The 18,924-nt window shown below is 40.6% G+C and overlaps 1 protein-coding gene across 2 annotated transcripts in view; it reads right to left on the reverse strand.

The window, feature by feature from the left end:
- RNF144B (ring finger protein 144B) overlaps positions 1-17,167 on the reverse strand; it is an 88,552-nt gene extending 71,385 nt beyond the window's left edge. The window contains exon 1 of one of the 2 annotated variants that reach the window (XM_068395768.1): positions 16,959-17,167. The gene's annotated coding sequence lies outside the window, so the exon portion shown is untranslated. Of the gene's footprint in view, positions 1-16,655; positions 16,738-16,958 lie in introns of those variants that run through there. The other variant, XM_068395770.1, reaches the window with a different exon arrangement.
- Positions 17,168-18,924: the final 1,757 nt, after the last annotated feature.

Below are 18,924 nucleotides of genomic sequence, written 5' to 3' on the forward strand. Positions count from 1 at the left end.
GCCAAAGACATACTTCCTGAAGTATGGTGTTACTGGTCATTCAGACACCCTAAAATATATCAAACCTCCCACATGAGCTATTTTCCCCATTATAAGTCTCTCTGTGGTGCGTATTCTGTCTTAGTTACTGAACGTCTGGATCTTCCTGCTGTCACCTGCTGCCACAGACACTGTACATGGGGCCAATGAGATCAGGGAATTTTCCTGCTGAAAATTAACCACCTGTCATATCAGGCCCATAGTCTATCACGTGGCCACACAACAGCTAGTGCTGGCACAAAGCTGAAGCCAGAACTCATGGGTAAGAAGAAAGGGCACAATCATCTCATTTGATGGCACACTCTCCCACAGGCTCCACCACCTGATCACAGCTCCTCTCCTCACCTTGCACTGGTTGTAGGTAATACACAGCAGGGACTGCTGACGTTTCTCATGAACTTGCACTTCCAGGTCCTCATTTCTCTCTGGACAGCTAGAAACGTCTTAAAATACAAATGAAAGGCTATCCAAGCTCCATCTCCGTCTCCAACCTAGTGATATCTACCTGCCCCATCCCTGGAAACATTCAAGATCAGATTGGATGGGGCTCTGAGCAACCTGATCTAGTTGAAGATGTCCCTGCTCATTGCAGGGGTGGTTGGACTAGATGACCTTTAATGGTCCCTTCCAACCCGAAATATTCTATGATTCCATGATTTCAAGCCACAAAATAGCATTTAGCTTTAAACACTGTACAGCTGCAGGAACAGAGGGAATGCCTCATTCTCACCTTTCATATCAGCTTTGAAATCAAGCTTGAGATCTAGCTGACAATGCAATTCAGCTGACTTGCAGTGAATACAGGTCAATGAACTCCTTAATGTAGTGTCTTCGAGCCCTCTCACAGCTTCTCAATTGCTTCCTTTGCTTTAATAGTCAAGCTTCTACTTTGACTCCAGACTGGGCCCCATAAAGGTTTTGGCTTTGGAAACAGCCCGGAAGAGCTCTAAAATAGGACTTTTTCCAAAAACGCACATCTACTGCATACAGTGATCACCTCAGTCATCCCAGGATCTCCTGTACTAAACTAGTATCAGCTATTTGGAAGGTTCAGACTAATGAGGAAAAAACAAAGTATTTCTGTTGAGATGAAGGGGCCTTCTGGGATGACACAGATAGGAGCTTGCAGATCATTAATAGTGAATTTCTTAGACATGGCCTGATTGCCTCTTTAAGGAGGGTAGGCCAGAGGATGAAGGAAGTAAAGAAAGGATAGGACCAGACCAACTGCTTGCAAACCCAATAGTCACAGATAACCTCTTTCCTATCTCTTTAGTTCTCTCTCCCCCCAGCCATGAAACACCCGTCCCAAGGTGCTAAGTGTGGAAAAGTTTATGAAGGTGGACCTTTAGGGTACCTGGTGTCTCATACAAGCAGCAGGAGCCAGGCAGGCTTGTACCATATCTTTTTTTGTGAGATTCACGCAGAAGCAGCAGCATTTCACCTGAGGGCACCAAGTTGAGGAAGTGAACGAGTTTTTTAGAAACATTCAATCCTCACAGGTTTTTTGAGTGAACTGACAGGTCCAGGATATTTTTGTGTTGCAGTTACTGTAAGGACAAAAAGCGTTAATCATTTCAAATATGGAATGAAAATGTCAATTCACTGACCTCAGTTATAGAGCATTTGTACAAAAGCTTTAGAACTGTTTATAACTTCCTAGCATTAGCACAAGTTGGTTATCTAAATGTAAATGAAATTTATGTTTCCCATCAGTATCAATAAAATTATCAAGGGATAATAAGCAAAAGGAAAATACATAAAATCTTGTAGTGATTTTAAGTCTACAAAATTACTGTATTGAGGTCATTAACCACAAGGTCAAAGCACATATAATTTTATGAAGAACAATACCAAAGAAAACCTTGTTTTCCCAAAGGAAATTCACTGCTACTTTACTATTATTATATTTTTCCATGTAAATTGGAGTTACATTCTCAGTGTCCTGTTATGATTTCCCTCTTCCTGTAACCTCTATTAGAAAATGAAAAAGCAGCATGAAAGAAAGCAGACTGACACTAGAACAAATTAATTATGAAGCTCTAACACAGGGGATTGGATTGTTTTATTACATTAACGATAATATAGATTAATTTTAAAGAACCCTACTGGTACTACTTCACAGAGAATAGATGCCAGAAGAATATTTTGTTAAAACAAGCAATAACTTCCAAGGTCAGGAATGAACTGAGAATGCCATTATTTGACAGGAACATTTTCAAATACTTCCCATGACTTGAAATCATGTTTGACAGCTGCTATCAAGTCAATTGTCACAAAAACAAGGTTTCATTTTCACCCTGACGTAGCCCAAAACTATCAACTAGTCTATCCCCTGAGAAAGACACAATATCATATACACAATTTATTCAATATTCTTTCCTCTCCTCCTTAAAAAAATGTCACGGTAAGGAAAAATACACACACTACAGATCCCTGTTGAGAGGTGACTCTGCAGAGGGCAACTCAAATAAGCAAGCCTGTTTTCTTCATCTGAAAACTGAGAAACGCAACGTGAATCTGCATCTTCTGCAAATGCTTTAAAGAGAACTGTAATTCTGTAGTTACAAAGGTTACAATTACTTCTGCCTTTGTCTTTTCCAAGTACATTGAACATAAATCATTTGCAAGATGTAACTTCATACTTTCATACATCAATCTTTGATTAATAACCTATTCTTCTTTTCCACTTCTCAAGAGAGATTTCAGAAATTTCAGAAATCAACACATTTTCCTTCGGCAATAAAAAAGGTTTATGGATCTCATAAGATTTTACACTGATCTCTTCAAATGTCCCTAAACCTTGCATGCCAAAAGAGGAGGAGATTTAAATACTTGCCCAAGATTCTTTTCAACCCATTTCAGGTGAAATGAGTCAGACTCATTTATGACTGTTTCACATAAAATCAAGTCTTTTTATAAGAACAGGTGCGAACTGAACTCCCAGTTGAAGTTGAAGCTACTTCAAATCCTGTACAACCCAGACCAAAGCAGGGAGCTGCTGCACAAAGGCAGTATATGCTACTGCCATCATCCTGCCTGGCAAAACCAGTTTGTAGTCCTGGTACACAATCGTCACTTCTGGTTACGGAGGCTTTAAAGCTAGCAGCCACTAGTCCTTCACAGACCTCACCCAGGAAACTGGCAGGATGATATTGAATTAGAGTGGTGTTAGTGACATTAAAATTCAGCGCTTCAGAGGAGATAATAATAGTAAACCACCAGAAAACTGTCAGCCAAAGTCTTGGACCTCCAGAGGCAGATGGAGTGTCCATCTCTAAGCAGCGGCTGCTCTCCTGGTCCAGCAGTGCTGCTCTAAGCACACGTCCAGGGGCTGCCTGCAGCTATTAACAGACTTCAGACACGTGCAGTTTTAATTCCTTGCATTTAGAGCGTTGTCCCTCATGGCAATATATGACATGATAACGTTAAATAACATTATGAAGCCTGGTTTTATTCGGTTATTAATCAGTCTTGTATCTATACTTGTCCTTCCTACAAAAACACACTCAAACCTTTATGTTCATGCCTTCAGAGCACACATTTACCAACACTGACATAATAAAGAAGAAAAAAATGTGCTAGAAGTCAAAGCTCCATACATTAAAACCAACAAGTTTTCTCTTTTAAAATTAACATAAATAGGAGAGCAATAGGATTTGGGAACTTTTAATAGTGCTCTTTATAGCACTCGTGATATACATTTAATTATTTGCTCAGAGTTCTTAATTAAAAAGTAGGGAAAAATAGCAACTGCTCTAGGAAGTTGTCCAGCTCCAGAGTGCTTCACTGTGTACTTTCTCTGGCTAACATGGTATGTTCCCTTTCTAGCAGTTCCCTTTTCACTGTACCCTGGCTGAGACCCCTCAGCTGCTGATAGCAGCCACACACTGAGAAAAACTAGCGCTCGGTTCACCTTCAGAACTACAGAAATACCATACTAGAAAGTGGTAGAAAATAAAAGGATATTGGCTCTTTCTATACTGATACTAGTATATGGTACAAGTAGTAGTCCTAAACCCAAAATAATATTAGTGAACAAACAAGTCACTGTTTTCTCAGAACACTCTCCCAACCTGTTAATGTTATCAGGTTGTCCGAGTTGAGCTTGAACTAACAGCTTCATATCCCATCCTCTTCTGTCAGAGAGCCAAGGGGAGAGAATGGATGATGAATTGGCAAATGATAGATCACTGCTCAGTGGAACTCACCCAGGTGGACACAGAGAGGAAGGAGCTCAGTAAGTCTAGACACCAATATTCTGAATGAAGGGGGCCCTCAGGGCCATAAGTTTCCTCTTGCCATCCCAAGGGTATCACCACATGCATGCTCTCAAGTCACTCTATACGTTTTACCAGCCCAGCTTCTCCCTGCAACACGTGCTTTAATCCACTCCTCATATACTAGTGCGATCTCCTGAGCTGATGGAAGATGAGGACCATCAGAGCTCCCTTAATTCCTAGGCAGAAACTCAGGACAAAGTAGCACATGCATGCGTCTTCTGAGGACAAGGAACCAGGATACAAACCAGCTGAGGGGACTAGGAGGTAATGAGCATGTAATCAGTGCTGAAGGGAACACTGCACAGTCTATGACTTTTTTTAATGCCTGCCTTTTACAGCTTTTGCAAATTAACACACTCAGCAGGCTGGTAGGAATCTGAGTCATCTATGACATGAAATAAATGTATTCAAATGCCAAAACAACTAAGTATGAGTTCAAATTTTGAAGAGCCATTTTTAACAGCAAAATAAAATAAATTATAATTCTAGTATGTCCACTTTTACTATGTCAAAATCTAATGTTTTATTCGATAAATAATATGTAGAACTATTATTCATACTACTTCACATGTAGTTTTAAGCCCACAAAGTCAGCTAATCTCTGTGGATACCTCAAAATCCCACGATTAAGATTGAATTTACAGACACACACAAAAAACGAGAAACATTTCATAACAGAGCTAAAAACCCATAAGTATTCAAAAGAATTAAAAGATTCAAACACAGTATATTTTTTGTTTTGTTAATGACAAAGTATTTTTGATTCTTATTACATTTTCCCTTCATGTCAAAGAAAACTTGTTGATTCAAAAGCAAGTAATCAGAACTCTGAGGAAAGAAAGAAAAGCACCACTGAAGTGAAACTTTATTCATACTGTAATTTGTTATTTTAAATATTTAGATGTCATGTAATTTAATGTCTCCAGCATCTTCCAATCTGGTGCAAATGCAGGCTTCCCCTGAAAGAAGAGCTCCCGTTTGCCTCCTTCCCCTCACCCCTTCCCTCCTTAGCTTCCTCTCCATCAGATGTAATAACTGTGTGGCCACAAAATAAGACAGTCCAGCAAGCTCATCTGACAGAAAATGTAGTCAGTCATAGAATCACAAAATGGTTTGGCTTGGAAGGGACCTTAAAGATCATCTAGTTCCAACCCCCCTGTCATGGGCAGGGACACCTTCCACTAGACCAGGTTGCTCAAAGCCCCATCCAGTCTGGCCTTAAACACTGCCAGGGAGGGGGCAGCCACAACTTCTCTGGGCAACTTGTTCCAGTGTCTCACCACCCTCACAGGAAAGAATTTCTTCCTAATATCTAATCTAAATCCCCCCGTCTACCAGCCTCCAAAAAAGAACGAACAGTTTTCCATCAGAGCAGTTCACTGGACTTCTCTTGCCCCAGGAACAGAGGAAGTGTGTGAACAGGTATGGAAATGCAAGAGAAATCCACTTCTTTCTGCTGGAGCTGCAGTTGTACCAGACACCATCACGTCCAGCCACACGCCCAGGGCATAGTTCTAAGCTAACTTTATGTCACCCCCAAAAAACAGATGGTTCTGCCTTCTCACTTGTGTCATAATAGCACTGGTGTAGGCAGATGACCTGCAAGGTCTGGGAGCTGATCAGAGGCTTAATCCTACAATGACAAAAAACCCGATACCTTTCCAACTGGACCATGTCTATTACCCAGCTAATCATCCCGTTAATGAATGCTAGCTGTAGCATAAAAGAGGGTGAAGACACGTGGTGGGTGGGCAGGGACACCCCCTCCAGCAGAAGCACAGACGTACACTGACTCCAGTGCAAAACGGAGGAGGAGCACGATTTCTCCAAGGGCCCAGCGCGGCGGTAAGGAAGGAGAGGAGCTCCACCTCGTGAGGTGAACAGGCACAGACCGGTGCCTTTGCTCTCCATAAACCTTAACCAGTGCCCACTGCAATGGATGAACACCCAGCCAGATGTGAAACTTTCATGTGTTTTAGTGGGATTTACAGTTTCTGCATCCTTCCACTCCACGGTGACCACTTCATATGATTATTCTTTTTTTTTCTGACAATGTAATGAATAATACAGCAGAGTGGTCCCACTAAGGTAGCACCACTTTTGCAGTAAGGAAATAGGAGTTCTCTTCCTAGCCCATTACTATTTACTAAATAAAACCAAACATTTTATTTCTCTGTATCTGTTTTTTCCTAGTCCTATTATCAAGGTTTAAAGCGGGGCTGGCTATTAAATGGGTGGCAGATGCTCCCAGAAGGGGAAGGAAAAGAGAAAAGGGAGAGAGACTTGCGGGTTGGAAAGTTAAAACAGTTTTAATAAACAATAACAATGAAAAAGAGTGTAATAATATTAATGGAAACAATGAAATATATACAAATATACACAAAACAAACATCGAGCTCCCCCCGACCCCATGACAATCATGTCACCACTGATGCTGCAGGGCAGGCTCTGGGAAGTCCCAGCCTGGACTCAGTGGCAGACAGGAACTGGATTCAGGAGCGCACAGGTTGGGATCAAAGGCAGGAGAAAAACGAACAGAGTCCTCTTTGGACACTGGCCATAGAAGAGAGGGCGACCCTTGTGATCCCCCAGCTTTAAACTGAGAATGATGTGTATGGGATGGAATACCTTCGTTGGTCAATTTTGGGTCACCTGCCCTGTCTGCTCCTCCTTGCAAGGAAACCGTTTTACAGCCTTTCACTTGTGAACCATAAGAAACACAGCAGTCACCCAGTGACCTTGGTTTCTATAGGAAAAAGTATAAGCAACAGCCCTTCTGCATACCATTCCTACCATTACCTTAGTAATAACTATGAACTTCAAGCATTATCAATCCTAGAAGCGGACACTGTCTGAAAAACATGTAGTTAACTTCAGAAAGTGCAGTTACTTCAAAGAAACTTAACTGAAAGGGAAAAGTCCAAATGAGGACAACTCTTTACTAAATAAAATAAATCATTTTACTTTATCTGTTTTTTTTTTTCTTCACGTCCTCATCTTTTTGTACACTGGAAGCAGCTGAAAATCTATTGCCATATGAATGTACAATAACTGTACATGCAATATTTGTCCCTTTATCCCCCTCTCCTCATCAGCTATAAATAAATACCAGTTAATTCATTTTTAAAATAGCCTATACATTTGCATTTTAAGATATCCTGAAACACTTGAGTTTTCTTGGACTTTTTCAAATGTGTATGAAAATGTCAATGGGCATAAACAAATATACACAAGCTTACATTTTATACAATATTTGACAGAATAAAATGTAACATAGAAAGGCAAAATGGGTCTGTTCTCAGCTCCAAAAGGCAGCGACAGAATGTAAGTAGGAAAAAAAAATGCATTAAAACCGAAAGTTTTAAAAGTCCTAATGTAAGGATGAAACATTTCATTTACATGAGCGAAAGACAGAATATAAATGATTACAAGTCTACCAAGAACGCTTATACTAGCCTTGACAGAATAACCCCAGGCACAAAACCAGGCATCCTCAGAAGAAAGCAGAAACCAACACTTAGTAGCACTTCCAAACAAAAAGCTGTTTCCAACTGCTCTGAACTGTTTGAATTCATTTTCAAGATTGTTTTTCTGAGGTCAGAAGCAGAGTCCATGCCAAAGAATGTGCTCTGTTTCACTAGTCAAAAGGGAGCATTTAGTTTGGGAAGCATCAGGAATGTTTAAGGGGGCATATTTTGGGGCTTTTTGCAGGTTACTACCAGGAAAATTCCAGATTATTTGGACTAAATTACAGGAGAAGAAAGTGATGTGTAACTACTTAAAGGTTACAAAGGAGTTTAAATGTGCATTTAAGTTTGAAAAGGAGTCAGTATTCCCAGCCAGAACCACATAAATGAGAAAGATTCCGTTATGTTCATCCAAATCAATCTGTACAGAATTTAATCATAATTCCAGAAAAGGAAGAGCGCTTTATCCCACCACTAACTGCCTTCAAAATTTCCTCTTCCACACAGTTTCTGTAGGATGGCCTCACTGGATGAGTATCTTTGGCATCAGGGATGTCCACAACATGAGAAGCAGACTTTTGTACTGCTGGAAGAGTGTGGAAAGATATTCAAGGATATATATCCTTGCATGAATGAAAAAGGACTCTTATGGCTTACCTACACAAAGAAGCTACTCTGTATTAATTGAGGGTATCAATTTACACTGCAAATTCAAATGCTCAGTAACTCCTTCCACATACAATGAGTTGAACACTCCAGGATAATTAACCACTTCACACTCAACAAGAACATTCAATAATACCCAAAACAAGAGCCAGTGTGGAGCCACCGGTGTTGTGTCCATCCTGCCTTATTCCACAGCAACTTCTCTTGGAAGACACACCTTCAGTATCAGGAAAATAGAAACTTGTAAAAAAAAGAAAATATAAACAGTTTAACTTAATGCCTTCGCTTTTTGCAGATTTCCAGGAGAGAGCACACTCCCACTTCACAGTTTGTAGACAGAAAGCTCATTTACACAGAGACGCTCATGCTGCTGACACAAGTTCTGCCAAATCCTGCAACTGAAGATGTTAGGGAACACTGAAGAAGTGACCCCTTTTTGCTGCCTGCCTCACCTTCTGCCACAGGCGGCCATTGCTGCAGCACAGTAAGCAATCTGTCTGTGCCTCATGATGCCCCCGTTCACAGTCCACTGTATTTGCTCTCTCTGAACGTAAGTTTGAGCTATGGACCGTTTGAGAACGACCCCAGGTGCACAGCAAGCACACGTTGTTCTGCCAGTCTTCGTCCACAAGCCTAAGGACAGGAGCAGAACAGAGAACTAGACACTCTATACCCTACCAAAACTTAGCCGGGTTTATTAGCCAGAAACTTTAGGAAGATTAATTTGAATAAGCTTTTAAAAGGTATTAGTTAAACCGTAAATAGAGTTTAAAAGTGACAGTAAAATGCTTTTGTTTAATTTACTTTAGAAGTCAACTAAACAAATAGAAGTCACTTCCAAATAAAAGTATCCAATACAGATTTGAATGTGATTTAATTAATACACTTTTGAAGTTAGCTCAAATTAATATTCCAGAATGTCCATGCAGTTAATTTGGAATATTTTTTTCTGAATGTTCCTATGTATGCAAGCCCAGAGACTGCTATTCATTTTTCTGAGGCACAAAATGCAGTGAAGCCAGAGGCCTGTGTTTAGCACTGGGCAGGAAGGTAGCTGTGAAGAAGTGTGAAGGGAAAGCATTTCGAGCAAGTATTTTTGTAAGGCACTCACAAAAATGACAAAAATGGCTCTGTTGCTTAGCTCATTTTTCAACTGAATTACTTAACCTGATGGAAAGCCAAGATATGTGACCTTCTGTGCCAAGTAATGTCACATATATTTTTTTTTTAAACTAGAGTTTAAAAGTAGAAAATACTCCGAAAAGACAAGCAAAACTTTTGGTGAAAACTCAAGGTGAACGCATTTTCTAAAGGATAATTGCATAGGCAACTAGACACACAAAACATTTAATCTAAAAGCACGCAGATTTCTGAGGAAAAGCTTGTATGATACCACCCCTGTATTATTGATCACTCTGATGCACACTGCAGGCCAAATTATTCCTTGGTAAGTCACCTCTTAAGCACACCTGAAAAAAAAAGAAAATTACATACCTGCACATTTTAAAGGAGAAGTAGCCATGACATAACTAAATTCCTACTCTGATGACAGCCATGACATTTGTTTTTAGTGAGTCTTAACTTCTGTAGCTAATGCTAGATCCTGCTTTACTTTTCAGTACCTGTATTCCCTCCCAGCAAAGCTCAGAGCGTATTAGACAGAGGCTTACACTGACAAACTGAACTGGCATTTACATGTCAGAAGTGACATACAGAAACTCTCTGCAATGGAATCACTCAACCTGCGTACTCCCCCAGCTGGCTTCAACAGTGGGATACATCTGGTCGCAATTTACTGTGGGCAAAAAGGCTTTTCCCAGAGTAGCTTCATTCAGGACTCCTTTAAAACAGTGGAAGGACTTTAGCAGGCTTTAGGATACAACAGATCTTATACCCAATTTTAATCAAAATTAAACAAATTTTTAATGTTTAGGACGTGTTTACTTTTCAAGACCAACATAGGAAGTTTTCTAGAACAAGCAGATCTAATGGTATTACATATTACAATTTCCTATAAAGCTTTAAAACCTCTTACAGATATCAGCTATTTTACATTATTAAAGCCTACATTATTAAATCCTGCACACAACTGTACAAACCTTTAGGTATGTGAATATTCCATCTTTATTTGGGTAGGCAAATCAGGTAACCACTTTCATAACTATTGATAGCATTGGGATTTCAGGATCTATTTCTGAAAGGCAACTACTTCTTCCAACGTACCAGAGTGTTCAGGTTACAGAGCTCATGTGTGATCAAGGATCTTGTAATCAATGCTGCAGTCCACCACCAAAAAGTCTAATTCTCATCAATAATAAAAGCTGCTTTACATAGTGGGTATAACTATCTCCCTTAAGGCCTAGATAAGCATCCAAGGAAGCCCTATCCCCGCCAAAGGTAGCGGCAAGTGTAATATGTGTTAATTCATGCTAATTTACAGCAGTTTAAAAAAACAGCAGCACAAGCCTCACCACACAGTAGCAACCAGGGTACAAGTCTTTCAAAAAACAAACAGGACAAAGCAGTTAAGAATAAACTAGAAACGAAACCGGATTTTAAAAATATTTGTTCAATCTTTTATTTCCAACATAACTAAACACTCGAGAAATGGCTGGCTAAAACTGTCAAATTATATAGTTGTGTTTATATAACAGCAGCCTCTTTCCCAGATACATTTCAAATGGGAAAAGTATATAATTTTGGGTTTTTTGTTTAAAATCAAAACCAGGCAAAGGATTTTCCCATAAGCTTTCCAGGAAAGTCAACCTCTGGACTAAAACCAAACATAAAAATTTCAGCAGGAAAGGAGAATGGTTCATTAAGTTACAAGGATGCAAAGATGACATTCAGACACAAGACAATGGTGAAAATTCTTATATAACTTTCAGTTCAGCAGGCCACTACAGACCACCACCTATTATAACAAGAACATAACATAACAATTTATTTCAACAAAACTCAACTGAATTCAAGGCACAGGCAATATATTATGTGCTTTCTATGTCTGCCTGATTTTCATATATTAATCTTAAGTATCAGGAACAAATGCTTAAAACGCATGAGCATGGGTTCTATTCCACAAAGACACTTTTGTCCACACAAGTATGCATGCTTTGTTCCAAAAAGCAGTAGAACATTTCATAGAATCACAGGATTTTGACAAGTTTGACAGTTAACATTTTTGCCAGAATTAAAGAGTTTTGGTTGATTTATAAAATAATTACTTGGAAAATCTAAGATATTTATTTTGAAATTTCACATGCTGTATCACCTTCTCATAAGCTAAGGTAGTACAACAAATACCCAATAAACACCTGCAACAACAAAGGTTCTGTAACCAGAAAGAGTTCGAAGTGTCTTGTGAAATTATTTTTATAAAAGTTGGAAAGAGTAATATCTAAAACACTCCAGAAACTTTCGTAGAATATTAACAAACCCAAGATCTACTTTACCAATTCTTAAATCTTTTAAAATCAGTGGGAATAATACACCTCTCTGTGTATACTGGATCATTGATAAGATTTAAGTGAGACAGTTGTTCAACAGAGGCCTAAAAAAGCATCACCTTAACCAACACACTGAAAAAATACCAGTTTTAAAGTTAATTTTGCATTACAAGGTCTTCCTTAAAATCTGCTTACAATGTACCTAAAAGTGTGGGGTGAGAATACAAGAGACATTAGACCTGTGGATACTTTACTCTCACTAACACCTCTTTGCCCTGACAACAGGACATCTACAGTAACAGTTGTTGGTTGGTTTTTGCTGAAAGTGTAAGAACAGTCTAAGTTCTAAAGTCACTCTCAGAAATTGAAGCAAAGAATTTTGACACATTTTTCACACCAGCAACACATGCATAATAAAACGCATACGTGTTTGCAAACATAGAAGAGAATATTTGGAAGTGAAAAGTCATCAGTGAGATACCTTATACAGGATATATGTTTGTACGACATACGTTTGGTTTTCTGTCCCACAGCTGTCTGCCACAGATCACAACCTGGTGTTTCACCTTAACACGTCTAGCTGTAAAGCACAGCGAGGCTGCTGCTCCATAGACAGCAAAACCACTACAGGAGGCAGAATGGGTATCATAACCACCTCCAGATAAGCTATCCCTGTTAGCAATTAAAGGTCCTGTGGGACTGTACAGTTGGATCCATTTACTTTGCTCTTTTCTACTGGCTTTTAGGAAAGATGATGTAAATTTCCATTTTTTTTCCCACTATCCAGGCAGCACGGATGGGAATCAGCAGACTTGTAGCCTATGTCCAGTTCTGCTATTAAATGATATTCAAACTATGTTATTCCTCATTTTTCTAAGTCATAAAATGGAAAAAAAAAAAAGGCAACAACAACAACAACAACTGACTTCACTTGAGCAGCTAGCCCAAATTTGGCATCTTGGAGGTCGTTTCACTTAGACTAATTGGTAGAAGTCCAGTATTCCATTAATAGAAATCTATCTATTTACAACACATGCTTTCGGGACATAAGAGGCTGGGACATCAGAAAAGGTGAGACAAAGAAAAACACAGTTTCCAATTAGTTTATAAACTCTTCTGTCACTAAGTATTTACACTGTTACATATGTAATCAAGGGATGAATATTAACTAGCTAGCCTGTGAATTTTCAAAAAAAGCTCAACCAGCTACCCACAGATGCATGTGATCAGTGATGTGATATTCCTGGAAATGTCCACTTTTGAGAAGTGGTATCACTTATCCTCAGGCAACTGAGCACTCAAATTCTGCCTCCTGTGACATCCTTGCAATAATTTTGACTTGTAGTGGGATTACCATGACCAAAGTATTTTACAGAGCAACCTAATTTTTAGAATTATATCAAGTAAGATAGTGTCTTGATACTGTCTGCAAAATAAATAGAATAACTAAAGTGCTGATTTGCATGTAAGTGGATACTCTCACATTTGGGTATTTTGACCAGGAAGGCTTAGCCCAACTTTACAGGAATTACTTAAAAAACTATATACAATTCCAGTAAACATTTTAAGAACTTACATAGCTTCTATTCACTAGGCGTCACACAGTGTTTCATTTTTTTGAGCAAGCTTCAGAATATCCCTGTAATTCTTTTCTCCACATTATACCTACAAAACCCAGGCACAGAAACGTTCACTCATCTGTCTTTGATGACACAGGAGGTGACTATTAGATGCATACAGACAAGACAGGGAACTTGTCTTGTAGTTCCATACTCAAGAAATCTTTCCACTTTTTCAAGGCTGAAAATTTAAGCAATAAACAATAATTTGGTAAAATACTTATATCTTGAGCAAGTGTTTTCTAAAATCCATCAACACATGTAAATACACTACTTTGTACTAGGAAGATTTCAGAATCTATTTCTTTTATGGTCATGAGAAAAAGACTGAAATATGAAAAAGCCTTTCTGTTTAAAGGAGCAATGAAATTTACAGCTACAAGCTTCTGTTCTGTACAGAAAACTAAAAAAGGTTGGGCAGCTGTTCAAGATCCATCCATTTAAATCAGTGTCTTCCTCCACAAAGAATGGCTGAAGTCCTAGGAGTAAAATTAGGGAGAACTCAAATTCTTCAGAGCTGACTGCATCCTTCCCAGTAAATATCCAGCCACCTTCCCTGTTGCATGGCAGTATCTCTAATCACTCCTATGCCTGCATCTTTGTTCCTTTATACCATATCAAAGTATTGAATGCCCTTGAATTTCACTCCTGCTTGTTGTGAGCAAAATCTTCCTCATGTTAAAATAAGAGGTGGACTTTTCTCTTACGTATTATAATTCCTACAAGCCAGATTGCTTTATCTGGTAATTACCAAGGTGCAGTCTTTATTGTAACCTCTCGTAAGGAAGACATTTTTATCACCATGTCCACAGCTGCTAGTCAGGAATGATTAGTTTCACAGCTTTCAAACCTTTCCACATTATTTGAATGCACTATAGAGTGGCACGTTACAAAACGATGGGCTGCTTCAGCCAGCTACATCTATTGGAAGAACTGGTGAGTGACTCAGTCCTCTCAGCCAAAATACACTGTCCCTTTTGCGCTTGTTCTTAATCGGTACAGCATATGGACACCTCTTCAAATTACGTAATGCATGTGTGTCAGTGCAAATCTGTCATGCTCCAAACTTTAAATGAGAGGTATCAATTGAAATTTACTTGGAACAATGATAAATGAAAAAGAAGTATGGTGAAGAAATGTACTGACAGAATTCACTATTACACACTTTTTACCTTTGTATAACGTTTAGATTAGGCTGAAGCTCAGCAGAGACTTCAGTATATTTACCTTAACTTTCCCCTTCATATGACAAACAGCTCTTTGAGTCTCACGTTCAAAATTAGGCCTTAAACCATATGTTTTCTCTAAAACAAGGATACTTCTATCAAAAGTGGTAATTCAAATAAGCATTATCAAATGTGTTTCCACTTAACAGTAGTGTGACAATCTTTAAGTAAGTTTTTGCCAATCCATTACTAATCACTTGGATATCAAATTTCTGTATAATAAAAAGATGGGGCATTTTCCCTTTACAGACTTTAATAACTTAAAATATGTCTTTCTAGTTTCTTAGGCTGCAAAAAACTTTACCTAAACAATCCCTAAAGATGCATTAATATAGAACAGGATCAAATCAAGAACCTGACTTATGAAACAGTAAATCTTCTGTCCCATGCTAAACCCCTGCAGCTCTCTACAGGCCTTCTGTAACTTTCCTTGGGGTCCTAGACCATGGTGGAGCGCACCTCACACAAAGTGGAAGCTAGATGCAAGAAATCTGTGAAGCCTCTGAGGTCCAGCCACCAGAGAGGAAAATACGAGCTTCCTATATTTAAGTTGTCTCTATTTCAGAATGTCATTACTGGGATTCTTTAGGACTTTTTTTTTTAATTTTAAAAGTCCTCATCTTGACTGTGCAAAGCTATTTATGTGTGCACACATAAAATAGTTTCCCTAAAGCTTTTAGTTCTGTCATACCAGAATTTCCACTAAAAAGGTCATCAGAACTGAATGTTTATAGCTGTTAGCCACACAAAACAGCATTATGGTTTCCTGCCTCTACTAAAAACACATTACTTCTGTACTTCCAATTCTGCAAGTCTTATTAAAAAGGAGAAACAGTTAAATTGTGCATTATCCAATTTACATACAAATCCTGAATTAAAAGCCTGGCTTGAGCTGACAAAAGTCACAAAATATGACAGAAGCTATTGAACAAATTCAGTATCCAGTTACAGTCAGGTAAATCTAGAATAACAGCTCTGAAACAAGTAGAGTTACCATGGTGTAAAGTCTGAAGTAATTGGGAACAGAGAACTCAGCCACCTGGCATTTACTCACTTCACTAAACCTAAAGACCTGGAAGGGTCAAACAATGAATAACTACGTAATTTGTGAGGAGAAATGTCTAGAAACCCAGGATACAGAGGTGAAATGAGGATAAATGCCTTGCTTCCACGCTGAACTTTCTGGATTTTGTTAGTTTAAACCAGGCCGTGGATATTGCTTTAATATGCCATGAACATGTTCAGTGTGAAATTCCATTCATTTAAAAACAAGACATGATTCATACAGAATTCACATGGCAGGCCCTGGAATGTTAAAGTAGCTTGAATATAACATGCAGATGTATAAGCCTTTACACAACTTTAGCTAGGGTTTCTTTTTCTGTATAATAAATGTAACTGTTTCAACTATGGACTAAGAATACTTGGAGACCTTAATATTTGTTTCTATAGCTAGTTTATGTATTTCAGATCCAATATTAAGGGCTCAAATCTGAAAAACGAGGAGGTTGCTCACAATAGTAGTCTCTTCAAGGCTTAGGAGCTTTTGTAGGGTTGCACTTGCACCTCACCTGTAGCAAAGCATACCTAGAGAAAAGGTATGTGAAAAATACCTTAAAACGCCTGTAAACATTACAGACAGTATATGCTTAAATTAACATTATTTGAAAAAATTAAAACCTTAATTAGACTTCATAATATCGCTTGTAAGTACGTAAAACGAAACCCCCACTGAACAACGCTGCCACTTTATGTTAACCCTGGAGCAAACCGTCGAGCAAACCTGCGTTCAGAAGCTTCCAGTGAGAGGAATCGCACGAAACTCCGAAAGCTGAGGAAAGTTCACCCCTTTGCAGAAGGTAACGCAATTCACACACACGCCCCGGGCCAGCAATCACCGCCTGCTCACCGGAGAGGCTGGGGCGGAGGAGCCCGCCTGCCCGGCCTCGGGCGAGGAGAAAAGCGGGCTCCGTTCCCTCGCTCGCTTTTGCAGGTGCCCGTCGGTACCCAGGGGTAACCCCGGGCCGCCCGGGGAAAGGCGGGGCGGCACCGCGGGGACAGCGGCGGCGGCGGCGGCACCGCAGGGACAGCGGCGGCGGCACTGGGCGCGGCGCCTCCGCTACCGCCCGGGGCGGGGGCGCAGGCAGCGCGGGACAGCGGCGGCCCCTGCCCGCCGCACGCCGAGCCCCGGCGCCCGCTCCCCGCTCCCTACCTTTGCTCCTCGCCGCCCAGGGCTGGGGCCGCGGCGCGTTAAGCCTGGCGGCGGGTGGGACAGCGGGGACGGTGACTCGCGGCCAGGGGAGCTGCTACGAACCCCCGCTCCGCGCTCGCCTCCTCCTGCCCTCGCTGTTCTCCCCTCACGCATCTGCCTGCCGGCGAGTGGGGCGCCGGGGCCAGTGCCCCCTGCACGCCCGCCCCGCCGCTGCGGGCGCAGAGCGGAGGAAGCGGCGGCCCGGGGCAGAGCCGGGGGCGGGGGGTGCCCCGCTGCCGAGGCCGCTGCCGGCGGCGCGCCCGGGCGCGTAACTGCAGGCGGCCCCGGCCCTGCCCGCTCCGACAAAGGGCAGATTCACTCCGCATTTCCCGAGCGCAGCGGTGGAAGGGCTCGGTGCCGGGTGGGTGAGTCCCGCAGCTACCGGATGGCTGGGGGGGGGGGGGGGGGGGGAGGAATATCACTCTGAAAAGCCTCCTGTCTTCTGGAAAATGTCGAATTATAGCATGTCGTGTCGAAAAATAATTACCAAGATCACTTTAAATTATTAGAAAGCTACAAAGTTTTCATTTTTCTCGTTTTCGCTTGTTCGGGTGTTTTTTTTTTAAACACAGGTTGCCACTAACTACACGCAATGCATGTGGAAAACCACCAGTTTCACTTTGTAGCCCAACTCGATGATGAGCTAAGTGCAAACTTGATCTAGTGCAGAGTACTAATACCCCTGGAAATGTTTTCCATTCACAGTAAGTTTAAAAGTGTGTAATTGTAAATTACCAACTGTACCAAAACCTGTAGACCTGTCAAGCAGAAATTTACAGACTCAAACCTTAAAACCGAAATGAATTGACAGTGTTTCTTTTTCTGAAGTGTGAGTTACATACCGTTTACCCAGTTAACTGGCACACACACACACTATTCACTGCAAAACTCTCTCGAGTAGCAGGAGGCCAGCAACTGAGTGAGCATTCACCACAGGTCAGATTCCGACCTTGTACTTCACAAGGGAAACCATCCTGCTAACGCTTCTTGAACGGTGAGCAGGAGTGTGCGGGAGCTCGAGGTGAAAGCCCTTTTCCCACCCCTGTCCTCAGTGTCAGGAGAGGGATGCGGGGGAGTTCACAGGGCTGTTGCCTGCAAGAGCTACATGTCAGCCGGTCAGAGTTCCCAGGCCGTACCTGTAGATCTACATACTAGCTCTAGTACTAGATCTAAATACTTCATAGAACACCTAACAGCTGTGCATGCTTTGACTGGACACACAGCTGCAGATGTTATTAAACACACACAAAGCAGTAACTTGCAAACCCTGCAGAGTAAGATTTAGCTTCATGGTAACTGGAAGGTTAACACAAATCCCAACATGGAGCTCAGTCTGGCAGAGCACAGTGTTGTCATTCACACACAGACAGAAAATGTGACTTTATGTACTAGTTTGATTCATTGTCTCTCTCTGATGCTGCTTATTACTTTACAATTTTGTTGAATCTTTGCATATACTTACCTTGAACATGGCCCGTATAGAGATTTCTAAAATACAGTGAAACTGCTTAGATCGATTCATATCAATTACTCTTTAATGTTTGAGAGAACTTGTATGTACAAGGACAACTCTTTAAGCTTGTTAAGGGTAAGAAACAGATGACAAGTGTGGTTGATGCAACAGTCTGCTGATCGTGAAACACTTAGATGGAGAGTGAAAAGATGAATGCAGGATGTCAGAAGTGAGCAGCACCCCCTTAGGAAACACCCCCTTGAAAATCAGGTATTCTTATCAGTCAACAAATGTAAAATATCTTGCACAAATATGCAGTGAACACTTCGAGATACTCAGCATATGTAATTAATGAAACCATAACTTAACTACATACTGCTCAAATAGTTTTTTAATTTCTCTTGTCTTGTATATTGTGTTAATTAGCTCAATGATCAGTTCAACTTTAGATTCCTGCTTTCAGTGGCAATTGTA

The sequence above is a fragment of the Nyctibius grandis genome, chromosome 3 (genome assembly GCF_013368605.1).
Source record: "Nyctibius grandis isolate bNycGra1 chromosome 3, bNycGra1.pri, whole genome shotgun sequence".
Classification (NCBI taxonomy): Eukaryota; Metazoa; Chordata; class Aves; order Nyctibiiformes; family Nyctibiidae; genus Nyctibius; species Nyctibius grandis.